Here is a 14,469-nt window from a genome sequence, read left to right as displayed (position 1 = left end):
TTAATTTCCTGTTGCTATTCTAACAAAAATGTCGTGTTTTTAATTAGCAAAATTTGATATATTTGGTAGATTCGCTTTTTTTTAATTTATTTAATGTTTGTAAGAAGTATTTGATGATTTCTTGGTGGTTTTGAAGAAGAGTTATGGTTTCTTGTTGCTGTTAATCATTTGAATATTAGTGCCTCTGTTCATTTCCTTTAATCGCTTGGTATATTGGCAGCATCCTGTAACAAACCAAAGTAGAAATTCCGTAAATTCCGTAAAAATACCGCGAAATAGCTATGACAATGAACAAAACGAACAACCGAATATTTCTAAATTTCTATTTAGAATGGAAATTAGAAATTTTTTATAACCAAGATTCTAATACGCGATATATAAGAAAGTGCTAGCCTGATCCAACAAATATATCACAGAAATATATATTGCTGGAGTGCTTTGTACATTAGTACATTAGCACTTGTGGTCACTGTGCTCGCTGCGAAAATAATTAAATACAACCAGTCACCCGTGCCGTTTCGGGCCATACGTCCTACGACATGTTGGATAATCAGAGGAATTGTAAACACGACACTTACCGATCGTTGACCTCTTCATCGTATCAACTTTGGTCGTAGTTCTTTCTTCTTTTCTTGGAACACTTTCGAAACACCCTCGTGATGTCACGCTAATGTCCAAATTTGTTTGGACCGGCATCGAGTAAAAAAAATCATATGTAAAATGCTTCGAACGTGTTCAATTTAGCAGAAGTACGGTAATAATTTAATAGTTAGAAAAATATTTAATGTTCACTAACAATAAAATCAAAAAAAAGAAATGTAAAATATTTATTTAAGTATTAAATAGATAATTCGAAATAAAAAGTAACCGAAATAATTAAATGAATAATTAAAAATTAAAGTAAATGAATTAAGTACATAAATATTTAAATGTAAATAAATAAAACATGAAATAAAGTATTAAAAATTAGAAATAAATAAATAAATTATGAAATATATTATTAAAAATCAAAAGTAAATAAATAAATAATTAAAATAAATTATTAACATATTTAAGTGTTTAAATAAATTAAATGAATAATAAATAAAGTTATTGAAAAATTATTATTAAACAAATATGTTAAAATGAATAATTTATTTGAAAATGTTTGTTAATGTAATAGTTAATGAATAGTTATAGTTATTTACTTAAATTATTTTACCCGGTTCAAGTACCGACATCCGCGATACAACGGCTGAGGAGCAACTGGCGTATACTTGGACTGCCAGGTGTCTATATGGACCGAGGGTAACCTTACCGAGGTCAAACGAAAATTCACGAACTCAACCGATATTTCAAAGATTCGCGAACCTTTTATAATAGCTATTACATAGTTTATTCCAAATATATTCTTCGTATAATTTGCAATAACAATATGTACAGTAATATACATAAGTGCAATTATTCTTTTATGTAAAAAAGCCATTTAATTCCCTGTAACAATAATTTTTAATGTCCAAGTGTTTAAAACAACTTTTTAAAATTAGAAAAAGCGAATAATGGCTAAAAATAATATTAACCAAAAGGATCTTACACCCTATACCCGTCACTTATCCTAAAATAAGCTAAAATTCGTGTGTTTAACAAATTTTATGAATTTTATATCGTTATTTCTTTGCAATCGTTCTATATACCCTTTAACCTAGAATTTATAGCTTTTTTTTAAAACAAATTGGTAAAAAAGAATTTATAACGTTTATGTGTTATATTATGTAATTATATATAAATTATAAATAATTATATATAAATTATTATATATAAATATCATTCTTTTAACAATTAGAATAACAAATATTGATTTTGCTAAACATTTTGACTTTACACTACAAAAATGACTATTAGCTTCGAAATGCAACTATCAATTAAGTAAAGAGAAATAGATGCCTTATGTAATTTGCAGTAACAATATGTACAATAATTTAAACATATACTTTTTACCGTTATTTACAGTTGTTTACGTTGTAATAACGATTATTTTTAAAGTGTAAGTGGATAAAACAATGTTGATCCAGTTTTTAAAGTAAAATTAGACGAAGGAGGTCCTCTGTAGATCCCATTTTAAAGCACTCTTATAAGAAATAATTTATTCCATAATAAACTGAAACTGAATCGCATTATTTGCAAAGTGTACAGTATTAAACCTATTTCTTGAAATATAACAGGTTGTTGTAATTTTTACTTTCACTGATAACAAAAGGAAATGTCAATGAATGATGAAGAATCCAATTTAAATATATTTTGGTTCTGAAAACTTTTTTATTTATATAAAATAAATTGTTGATTTTAATTTTATTAATTTATAACATTTTTACCGAAGAGATTAAGCACCCTTTACTTTATTTTGTTAACAGAAACATATTTGTATTTGCTTTTCATTATTAATATGTATAAGAGGCATCGTTTGATATTCTACATCGATACTTGAGCACATGGTTATTTCAAATATCAAACATCTTCCCGCGACAATAACGCATCTCTTCGAATTGCTGCTACAACGAACATACCGGTAACATCGTGGAATGTTTACGCGCGTAAAACTAAAACTTTCGACGTCTACACGAAACATTTAAGGAAGTAGTGTTATCACTTATCGATATTTCAATTACGGCAATCGACAAAATGTATATTCAAAGAACAATAATGTGCGGTATCGGTTATTAATACATTACATTGCAATTTGAGGTTACGTTTGCACACGTTGTTGGAATATTTATGAGTGGGCTACAGCAAAATATTGAGAAATTAAGAGAACTTTAACAACATCAAGAAATCCAAGTGCACATTTGTTCCATCACAACATATTACATGTTGAGTACAGTGAGGTTAAATAGTGCATGTGTAAAGTGATGTGTGAAATCAAGTGACACAAGTGCAAATCGTAAACACATTACATTCGTCTTATTAGTTTCCAATAGACTTTCTTCTAATTAGAAGATCAATTTCTTTTCGGATTCGAGAGCGCGTTTCCAAAATTTAATGGCGAAAATATCTGTGCCTTGAAGAGATGGATAATGAACACTTGGTAATAGTTAGGAAAAGTAAAGATAAACTAAATATAAAGTTTAAATGTTGCAGTAAGGCAAAAATCTGGGGAAATGTCTATAGAAACTTGGAAACTATAAAAGCAGCAGTATTAATGGGGATGTGGCACATGGACTTGATTGGCCCAATAAAACCAATGTCAAAAGGAGGTGAAAGGTAGGTTTTAACTGTTGATGATTATTCAAGAGTGATTATTGTCTTGCTTGTACAGGAAAAGGGTCAAACAGCTGAGGAAATAAAACGATTGATGGCATTAAATGAAAATCAATCTGTTAAGAAGTTAAAAGGTACTTATATGCTCAGGCAATGGAGGTAAATTTGTGGGTCAATACTTCCAGGTTTGGTTACATCAAAAGGAAATAAAACATGATTTGATTCCAGCCAAAATACAGCAGTGCAATGGAGTTGCTGAGAGGAAAAACAAATCTAGCATACAGATGACAAGGGCACTTATGATGGATTAAGACTTTAAACTTTGGGTGAGTATTATAAGGAGGAATGTGTGTCGGTTGTGCATGTCAGAGCAAAAGAATAAATCAACAGGTTATGTACTGCCAACAGAATGTAGGCCACGTATTTGAGTGTGGAAAACAAAATTCAAGAAGGAAATTGGAAGTATCAATAGATCAAGATGGATATCATATTTAGAAATTTAGAGTGGTCTTCATGCCGTAATCTCAAGGTTTGTATGAACGTACAATGAAGGAACCAAGAAATATAGAAAAGTACAAACAGGATTGGTTAACAAACAATGTATAAGTACAAAATCTGAGAGTTTCAACCAGAGGGGAGGAATGGGTGTATCAATCTTATGTCAAGTCATGAAATATGGATAATATTCAGCAATATCTATGAGAAGAATAAGAACAGCAAAGATATTCCATTACAGAGGAATTTTTCATGTATAAATATAAATTTGAATGTGATATTGTAACCTACATTTTGTGTTAGACAGATAAATTTCCAACTTACATGCATTAGGCAGTAAGATAAGAAAAACAATGCTTATAACTAAAATCTTATGTATGTTTCTAGATTGTGGATTTGCAAATACTTCGGGTTAACACAGAAAGAAGAAAAGCAAATAGATAATCTCAAAACTGAACTGATTGCAAAGGAAGCAAGGGGAAAAGCAGGTCTGTAGCCTCCAAACCTCAAGAGAAGAGATATTTTAAGTATAATTCCATTAGACATCTTGCATATGTATGTTGGAAAAACAACAAAGGTAACAAAGAAATGAAATGTTATAGTTTTGAAAGATTAGAATAAAAATCAGTAAAATTTCTAGGATTAAGAAGAAAAGACGAAACTTAAGAAGTGTACTCTCTCTGTGTTACATGTAAGAAGTCTAATTATTTGGAAAAATCACTTAGATTGTTATTTTAAAAACACGAAGGAAAGGAATGGAGATCAAGATAAAAAAAGGAAAGTGTGCTTCTTGACAGAGAACAATGAAACAGAATAATGGGTTTTGGACTCGAGAACAATGACCCATATGGTTAATAAACTGGAATATTTTAAAAATAGGAAGAAATAATAATGGAAAGTGGAGTAGTGTGAAGAAATATTTCCATGGAAGCTAAAGCGAAAGTTAGAATAGAGTCAGATACTTGAATATTGTTTGTGTTCTACACTTGAGACAGAATTTCTTGTCAGTAAATCTGATAACTGGAGATGGTGGTGAAGTAATGCTCAAGGAAAATGAAGTAATAGTTCATAAAAACAAAGAAGAAATATTTGTAGGGAAGATGTATAATAATGGACTTTATACTAGTAGAGAGGAACAAGAAGCTAGTAGAGAGGCACAAGAAATTGGGGAATCTATGTATAGGGAACATGAAAGAGTTGTCCAAGAAAGTATTAGAAATAAAATTAATCAAAAGAGTACTAAAGACAGGAATTAGAGAACATAGGATGTTTTTGTGAAGCAAAGCAATCGAAGATTCCATTTCAGGGGACGACAACAAGGTTGAAAAGCCAGTTAGAAACAAAACATTCTGATTTATGTGAGCTTATACAGCCAGAGACATAGAACAGAAATGGGTATGTGATGACAATCTTAGATTTTACTAATTTTGTAAGGATTTATGTTATGGAATTAAATAGTAAAGCATTACAGAGATTGTTTAATTGTGTTGCAGCAGCAGAAACAAAGTGGAATAACATACAGATTTAAATGCGTAAACGGAAACAGGAGTTTACCAGCCGAGAATTCAAGAATTGGTGCAGACAGAAAGTAATTATGCTGGATTATCCAACTCTGTACACGTCTCAACTAAATAGAAACACTTAATCGAACATAATTGAATAAAACACGAGAATTCCTGTACGACTGAAATGGAAAAGAAATTGTGGATGGAGGCTGCATACTTTGCAACTTATCTACGGAATAAAAGTTCTGCAACAGCAATGAATACAACGGCATATAGAAAGTGAGTAGGAGAAAGATCTCACATGTGAATTACACGTTTTTTGAGAAACTAATATTCTTCGACATCTGAGAGTAATAGAGCAATTTTGTTTGCAGATTCGTTTCAAGGAAAGTAAACTCTGCAAGAATTACGCAATGAATATTACAGATTAAGATTTGTATTGACAATATAATTGAATAAATGATACAGCATAATCTTTGTACTAAGAGTTTTGTTCATTTCAATACTGGAATTACTAAAGTGGTCTCATGCATAAGATATTGCAAATTTATAGTTGTTCTATCAAAAGTTATTATTGATTTCATTCAGATAGGAAGGTAATTATATATATTTATTTCTTTTATGCATTTGACCCCTTTGGTAATTCTGGATAAATTAATTCCTTTTTTAACTAATTATTTTGTAATAATTATTGCACTGATACCGAAGGCATTGATCGCTCGACAATAATTATTATCCTTTATACAATCAATTCATAAATTCCATGCACACATTATAAAAAGAATATCCTTGGGCATCTTCTCATACATTTTCGTTCACATTGTACTTCTAGTTTTGTCGGTTATTTAATATTTTCTCAAATGATCATAATCATTGATACGAAATCACGTACGCCTTCGATTAATTATTAATAACAAATTAATTAGCATCAAATTATTCTCGGAAATGGCAAAAGAATGTTGCCTATAGTTTCAACTTTGCGATGCAACTATAGAAATTCATGAATTAATTACTCAGACTCAGGTTTCGTTAATTTTCTACTGTCGAATTTATTTATTAAGGTAATAACCGATTCAAATTTAAGCGCCTACGATCAGCGCCATCTATGATTTGGGCTCAAAAATCAAGAAAGTGATAGGAATATAGAATAGGCAAGGAGGTAGGCGGTGAGCAGGTCACGTGACAGACAATGACAGAGCGGGGATAGAAAAGGATAGAATGGCTCCGGCAGTGAAAAATTATTAATTACACAATTTTTGTAATTAATTTGTGAACTTTCATAACTTCAATGCAAAGCTGGAACTTCAGACTACATTCCTGTAAAATTTTCGTAAAGAATTTAACTCTAAATTGTTAGTTATTAATTTTTGTTTGATGGCGTCTATGATTTCGTAACGACGACCATTACAATCTTCCGTGAAAATATTTAATACTAAACGAAACTAGAAGCAAAATGTGATCAAAAGTTATATGAGAAGATTCGCAGAAACATTGTTTTTCTAATGAGTGCATAAAGTTTCATAAATTAATTGCGTAAAGGATAGTAATTAATGAAAAACCAATGGCGTCTTCGACAACAATTCAAACACTCGATAGAATAATAATTAATAATTAATTAATTAGGGACAAGATTATATCGAAAAATATATTGGAAAGGTCTTGAAGGATCTGGCTTTACGATGCAATTATAAAAGTTCATAAATTAATCCCGGGAATTGAGTAATTAATTAATCATTTAATAAAAATTCAAAAAGGAACAGTCAGCGCCGCCTATAGATTTATACTGGAACTAACAGAGCACAAGCTTCCAGGTAAAAATCATAGGTGGCGCTGACTGTTCCTTTTTGAATTTTTATTAAATGATTAATTAATTACTCAATTCCCGGGATTAATTTATGAACTTTTATAATTGCATCGTAAAGCCAGATCCTTCAAGACCTTTCCAATATATTTTTCGATATAATCTTGTCCCTAATTAATTAATTATTAATTATTATTCTATCGAGTGTTTGAATTGTTGTCGAAGACGCCATTGGTTTTTCATTAATTACTATCCTTTACGCAATTAATTTATGAAACTTTATGCACTCATTAGAAAAACAATGTTTCTGCGAATCTTCTCATATAACTTTTGATCACATTTTGCTTCTAGTTTCGTTTAGTATTAAATATTTTCACGGAAGATTGTAATGGTCGTCGTTACGAAATCATAGACGCCATCAAACAAAAATTAATAACTAACAATTTAGAGTTAAATTCTTTACGAAAATTTTACAGGAATGTAGTCTGAAGTTCCAGCTTTGCATTGAAGTTATGAAAGTTCACAAATTAATTACAAAAATTGTGTAATTAATAATTTTTCACTGCCGGAGCCATTCTATCCTTTTCTATCCCCGCTCTGTCATTGTCTGTCACGTGACCTGCTCACCGCCTACCTCCTTGCCTATTCTATATTCCTATCACTTTCTTGATTTTTGAGCCCAAATCATAGATGGCGCTGATCGTAGGCGCTTAAATTTGAATCGGTTATTACCTTAATAAATAAATTCGACAGTAGAAAATTAACGAAACCTGAGTCTGAGTAATTAATTCATGAATTTCTATAGTTGCATCGCAAAGTTGAAACTATAGGCAACATTCTTTTGCCATTTCCGAGAATAATTTGATGCTAATTAATTTGTTATTAATAATTAATCGAAGGCGTACGTGATTTCGTATCAATGATTATGATCATTTGAGAAAATATTAAATAATGGACAAAACTAGAAGTACAATGTGAACGAAAATGTATGAGAAGATGCCCAAGGATATTCTTTTTATAATGTGTGCATGGAATTTATGAATTGATTGTATAAAGGATAATAATTATTGCCAAACGATCAATGCCTTCGGTATCAGTGCAATAATTATTACAAAATAATTAATTAAAAAAGGAATTAATTTATCCAGAATTACCAAAGGGGTCAAATGCATAAAAGAAATAAATATATATAATTACCTTCCTATCTGTATGAAATCAATAATAACTTTTGATAGAACAACTATAAATTTACAATATCTTATGCATGAGGCCAATTTAGTAATTCCAGTATTGAAATGAACAAAACTCTTAGTACAAAGATTATGCTGTATCATTTATTCAATTATATTGTCAATACAAATCTTAATCTGTAATATTCATTGCGTAATTCTTGCAGAGTTTACTTTCCTTGAAACGAATCTGCAAACAAAATTGCTCTATTACTCTCAGATGTCGAAGAATATTAGTTTCTCAAAAAACGTGTAATTCACATGTGAGATCTTTCTCCTACTCACTTTCTATATGCCGTTGTATTCATTGCTGTTGCAGAACTTTTATTCCGTAGATAAGTTGCAAAGTATGCAGCCTCCATCCACAATTTCTTTTCCATTTCAGTCGTACAGGAATTCTCGTGTTTTATTCAATTATGTTCGATTAAGTGTTTCTATTTAGTTGAGACGTGTACAGAGTTGGATAATCCAGCATAATTACTTTCTGTCTGCACCAATTCTTGAATTCTCGGCTGGTAAACTCCTGTTTCCGTTTACGCATTTAAATCTGTATGTTATTCCACTTTGTTTCTGCTGCTGCAACACAATTAAACAATCTCTGTAATGCTTTACTATTTAATTCCATAACATAAATCCTTACAAAATTAGTAAAATCTAAGATTGTCATCACATACCCATTTCTGTTCTATGTCTCTGGCTGTATAAGCTCACATAAATCAGAATGTTTTGTTTCTAACTGGCTTTTCAACCTTGTTGTCGTCCCCTGAAATGGAATCTTCGATTGCTTTGCTTCACAAAAACATCCTATGTTCTCTAATTCCTGTCTTTAGTACTCTTTTGATTAATTTTATTTCTAATACTTTCTTGGACAACTCTTTCATGTTCCCTATACATAGATTCCCCAATTTCTTGTGCCTCTCTACTAGCTTCTTGTTCCTCTCTACTAGTATAAAGTCCATTATTATACATCTTCCCTACAAATATTTCTTCTTTGTTTTTATGAACTATTACTTCATTTTCCTTGAGCATTACTTCACCACCATCTCCAGTTATCAGATTTACTGACAAGAAATTCTGTCTCAAGTGTAGAACACAAACAATATTCAAGTATCTGACTCTATTCTAACTTTCGCTTTAGCTTCCATGGAAATATTTCTTCACACTACTCCACTTTCCATTATTATTTCTTCCTATTTTTAAAATATTCCAGTTTATTAACCATATGGGTCATTGTTCTCGAGTCCAAAACCCATTATTCTGTTTCATTGTTCTCTGTCAAGAAGCACACTTTCCTTTTTTTATCTTGATCTCCATTCCTTTCCTTCGTGTTTTTAAAATAACAATCTAAGTGATTTTTCCAAATAATTAGACTTCTTACATGTAACACAGAGAGAGTACACTTCTTAAGTTTCGTCTTTTCTTCTTAATCCTAGAAATTTTACTGATTTTTATTCTAATCTTTCAAAACTATAACATTTCATTTCTTTGTTACCTTTGTTGTTTTTCCAACATACATATGCAAGATGTCTAATGGAATTATACTTAAAATATCTCTTCTCTTGAGGTTTGGAGGCTACAGACCTGCTTTTCCCCTTGCTTCCTTTGCAATCAGTTCAGTCTTGAGATTATCTATTCTCTTTTCTTCTTTCTGCATTAACTCCCACGCATTTGCAAATACACGTTCTAGAAACATACGTACATAAGATTTCAGTTATAAGCATCGTTTTTTCTATATTACACCGTAATGTATGTAATTTGAAAACTTACCTGTTAATTACGCAATGTGGATTACAATATCATGTTCAAATTTATATTTATACGTGAAAAATTCCTCTGTAACGGATTGTCTTTGCTGTTCTTATCCTTTTCATAGATATTGCTGAATGTTTCCCATATTTCATGACTTGACGTAAAGTTGATACACAAATTCCTCTCCTCTGGTTGAAACTATCAGATTTGTACCTACACATTGTTTGTTAACCAAACCTGTTTGTACTTTTCTATATTTCTTGATTCTTTCATTGCACGTTCATATAAATCTTGAGGTTACAGCATGAAGATCACTCTAAATTTCTAAATATGTTATCCATCTTGATCCTTTCCGAATCCGAATCCAACATTGAAATTTCGGAGAACTAAACCACAGGAGATAACAACGGAGTACGAACTGTCACACACTTCTACTTTCGGCACTGTATTTAGAAGAAAAACAGCGAAAATCGAAAATAAACCACTGAGTCTATTAGAGAAGAGTCCGTTCTATCGAGTGATAATGAAAAATCAAAATCAAAAATCGAAGTTTCAGAGAGCTAAGCCACGAGAGATAACGACGCAGTACGACGGGCCACGCCCTTCCACTTTCGACACTGTATTTAGAAGAAAAACGGCGAAAATCGAAAAAAAACCACTGATTCTATTAGAGAAGAGCCCGTTCTATCGAGTGACTATGAAAAATTAAACTCAAAAACAGAAGTTTCAGAGAGCTAAGCCACGAGAGATAACAACGGAGTACGAACTGCCACGCACTTCTACTTTCGGCACTGTATTTAGAAGAAAAACAGCGAAAATCGAAAATAAACCACTGAGTCTATTAGAGAAGAGCCCGTTCTATCGAGTGATTATGAAAAATCAAAATCAAAAATCGAAGTTTCAGAGAGCTAAGCCACGAGAGATAACGACGCAGTACGACCTGCCACGCCCTTCCACTTTCGGCACTGTATTTAGAAGAAAAACGGCGAAAATCGAAAAAAAAACACTGATTCTATTAGAGAAGAGCCCGTTCTATCGAGTGATTATGAAAAATCAAAATCAAAAATCGAAGTTTCAGAGAGCTAAGCCACGAGAGATAACGACGCAGTACGACGTGCCACGCCCTTCCACTTTCGGCACTGCATTTAGAAGAAAAACGGCGAAAATCGAAAAAAAACCACTAATTCTATTAGAGAAGAGCCCGTTCTATCGAGTGATAATGACAAATCAAAATCAAAAATCGAAGTTTCAGAGAGCTAAGCCACGAGACATAACGACGCAGTACGACCTGCCACGCCCTTCCACTTTCGGCACTGTATTTAGAAGAAAAACGGCGAAAGTCGAAAAAAACCCACTGATTCTATTAGAGAAGAGCCCGTTCTATCGAGTGATAATGAAAAATTAAAATCAAAAATCGAAGTTTCAGAGAGCTAAGCCACAAGAGATAACGACGCAGTACGACCTGCCACGCCCTTCCACTTTCGGCACTGTATTTAGTAGAAAAACGGCGAAAATCGAAAAAAAACCACTGATTGTATTAGAGAAGAGCCCGTTCTATCGAGTGATAATGACAAATCAAAATCAAAAATCGAAGTTTCAGAGAGCTAAGCCACAAGAGATAACGACGCAGTACGACCTGCCACGCCCTTCCACTTTCGGCACTGTATTTAGTAGAAAAACGGCGAAAATTGAAAAAAAACCGCTAATTCTATTAGAGAAGAGCCCGTTCTATCGAGTGATAATGAAAAATCAAAATCAAAAATCGAAGTTTCCGAGAGCTAAGCCACGAGAGATAACGACGCAGTACAACCTGCCACGCCCTTCCACTTTCGGCATTGTATTTAGAAGAAAAGCGGCGAAAATCGAAAAAAAACCACTGATTCTATTAGAGAAGGTTTACTTCTATCAAGTGATAATAAAATGTCCGAATCCAAAATTGATATTTCGGAGAACTAAGCCACTAGATATAACAACGGAGTACGACCTGCCACGCCCTTCTACTTTCGAGACTCTATTTCGTAAGAAAACGACGAAAATCGAGAAAAGATACATCTTCTGATTAGAGGAGGGTCTACTGTGATGAGTCACAATAAAATATTCTAATACGGAACAGGAATTTTATGTATCTAAGCGAAGAAAGGTAACGGGGTAATTCGATTTTACACGCACTCACACTTTCGTTACTATACGTCGAAAATGAACTGTTCAAATCGGAAGGAAATTGGCCTACTGATCAGGAAACATTCTACTCTAACGAGTCATATCAAAATATGGCAATGCAAGATCTTAATTTCCAATATCTAAACAATAACGATAACACGTAACAACACATCACATTTTGATATACACTTGCACTTGCATCACTTTATATCACACACGTACCGTCGAAATCGAAGAAAGAATAAGAAGAAACTGCATCTGCCGATTAATGCTAACCAATATCCCAGTAGACGATCGAGTTCTGGAATCTACAATCGATGACTCGTGACTATTCTGTTCTCTTATATGATTCACACTTACACTAATTCATGTCGCACATGTATGCGTAGACGAGATTGGTCCTTTCGTAAATATCGCGAACATGTAACTAAAGTTGTTCAATGTTTCGAAAGAATAACTGATACTGCGCATTATCGTTGAATATTTATTTCGTCAGTTACAGTAATTAAAACAATAATCAATGATGGAACTACTGTACGAAACGTATTGTTTCGACACTGAAACTTTTACTTTAAGGCGCGTAACATTTGTCCATGGTTACCGGCATGATGTATTCGCGTCGACTAAAAGTGAGCTGCAATTGGATAAGCTATGCTTGTTTTCGCGGGAAAATGCTTCGTGTCTGAGATAGCCATCTACTAAAGTATCAATGTAGAATATCAAACGATTTCTTATATGTATTAATAACAATGATACAAATTCAAATATGTTTCTGTTATGAAAATAATAAATTAAGAAGTACTTATTTTCCATTATAGAAAACTTATAAATTAATAAAATTAATTATTAAATTAATTATAAAAATATATTGTATAGTAATATATAATATATATATGTATTAGTTACAAAATTTGATACATGAGTAGTATGACCATTTTTATTGAACATAGTTTTCATAAATTCTGCGAATGCACGATTAATAACGTGTGAAAGCATTCTGAGTTATATAATGTGTATATATGAGTTATGTAAATTCTTAAAATTTGTTAAAAAGTTTGCTTTTTGTAACTTTAAAATGTTGTTTCAAACACTTATGCATTAAAAACTATTGTTACGAAGAAGTAAATGGCACTTTTATATTGTTTTTATGTGTGCATGTAATTCATGAATTAATTGCATAGAAGTTAGTAATTAATGGAGAATCAATAGCATCTTCGGTATGAGTTCATGTCCTCTGTGCAATAATTATTAATAATTAATTAATTAATTGAGGAAAAATTTATAAATGCACAAATTATTGGAAATATATTTGCTTCTGACAATATTTAGTTTACATTTCATTCAGATATTAATTATATATACTTATTTATTTTATGCTTTTGACCTTTTTAGTAATTCTAGTGTTAAACTGAACCATATTCTTCAGTTGTACAAAGATTATGCTGTATCATTTATTCAATTACATTGTCAATACAAATCTTAATCAGTAATATTCATTGGGTAATTCTTGTAGAGTTTACTTTCCTTGAAACAAATCTGCAAACAAAATTGCTCTATTACTCTCAGATTTCGAAGAATATTGGTTTCTCAAAAAACGTGTAATTCATATGTAAGATCTTTCTCCTACTCACTTTTTATATGCTGTTGTATTCATTATTGTTACAGAATTTTTATTCTGTAGATAAGTTGCAAAATACACAGTTTTCATCCACAATTTCTTTTCTAGTCGTACAGGAGTGCTCATGTGTTATCCAGTAATGTTTGATTAAACCTTTCCATTCATCTGAGGTGTTTACAGTGTCGTATAATCCAGTATAATTACTTTCTGTCTGTAACAATGTTTGTTTTCTAGACTGATAAACACATCTCCCTCCATTACAGCATCTAAATCTGTGTGTTATTCCACTTTTCTCTTGCTGCTGCAACATAATTAAACAATCTCTGTAATGCTTCAGTATATGATTCCATAAAATATATCATCACAAAATTAGTAAAATCTAAAACTGTCATTGCGTACCTATTTTTATCCCATATCTCTGACTATATAAGCTCACAAATCAGAATGTATAATTTTAAACTGCTTTCTTGCCTATGTTCTCATCTCTCAAAATGGTGTCCTCAATTGTTTTGCATAGAAAAAGTATTCTGTATTCTCTAAAATATTCTAGTTTATTAACCATATAGTTCATTGGTCTCAAGTCCACAATCCATTAGTCTGTTACATTGCTCTTTGAAAAGAAGCAGACTTTCTTTTATTATCTTGATATCTTTTTCTTTCCATCATGCTTTTAAAATA

The 14,469-nt window shown here is 31.7% G+C and overlaps 2 long non-coding RNA genes across 2 annotated transcripts; one reads left to right on the top strand and one right to left on the bottom strand.

Moving 5' to 3' along the window:
• Positions 1-4,246: 4,246 nt before the first annotated feature.
• On the top strand, positions 4,247-5,501 carry LOC108555815 (uncharacterized). Its single transcript, XR_001890784.1, has 3 exons — positions 4,247-4,306; positions 4,370-5,124; positions 5,223-5,501. It is a non-coding gene; the product is annotated as an uncharacterized LOC108555815 (long non-coding RNA).
• Positions 5,502-8,561: 3,060 nt separating this feature from the next.
• LOC108555814 (uncharacterized) lies at positions 8,562-10,469 on the bottom strand. Its single transcript, XR_001890783.1, has 4 exons — positions 10,032-10,469; positions 9,757-9,947; positions 8,939-9,693; positions 8,562-8,840 (listed from the first exon to the last, which is right to left on the bottom strand). It is a non-coding gene; the product is annotated as an uncharacterized LOC108555814 (long non-coding RNA).
• Positions 10,470-14,469: the final 4,000 nt, after the last annotated feature.

Source organism: Eufriesea mexicana, unplaced genomic scaffold, assembly GCF_001483705.2.
Source record: "Eufriesea mexicana isolate 0111107269 unplaced genomic scaffold, ASM148370v2 scaffold302, whole genome shotgun sequence".
NCBI lineage: Eukaryota > Metazoa > Arthropoda > Insecta > Hymenoptera > Apidae > Eufriesea > Eufriesea mexicana.
Note: the sequence above shows the minus strand (reverse complement) of the source record. Positions and strands in the feature narration are given on the sequence as shown.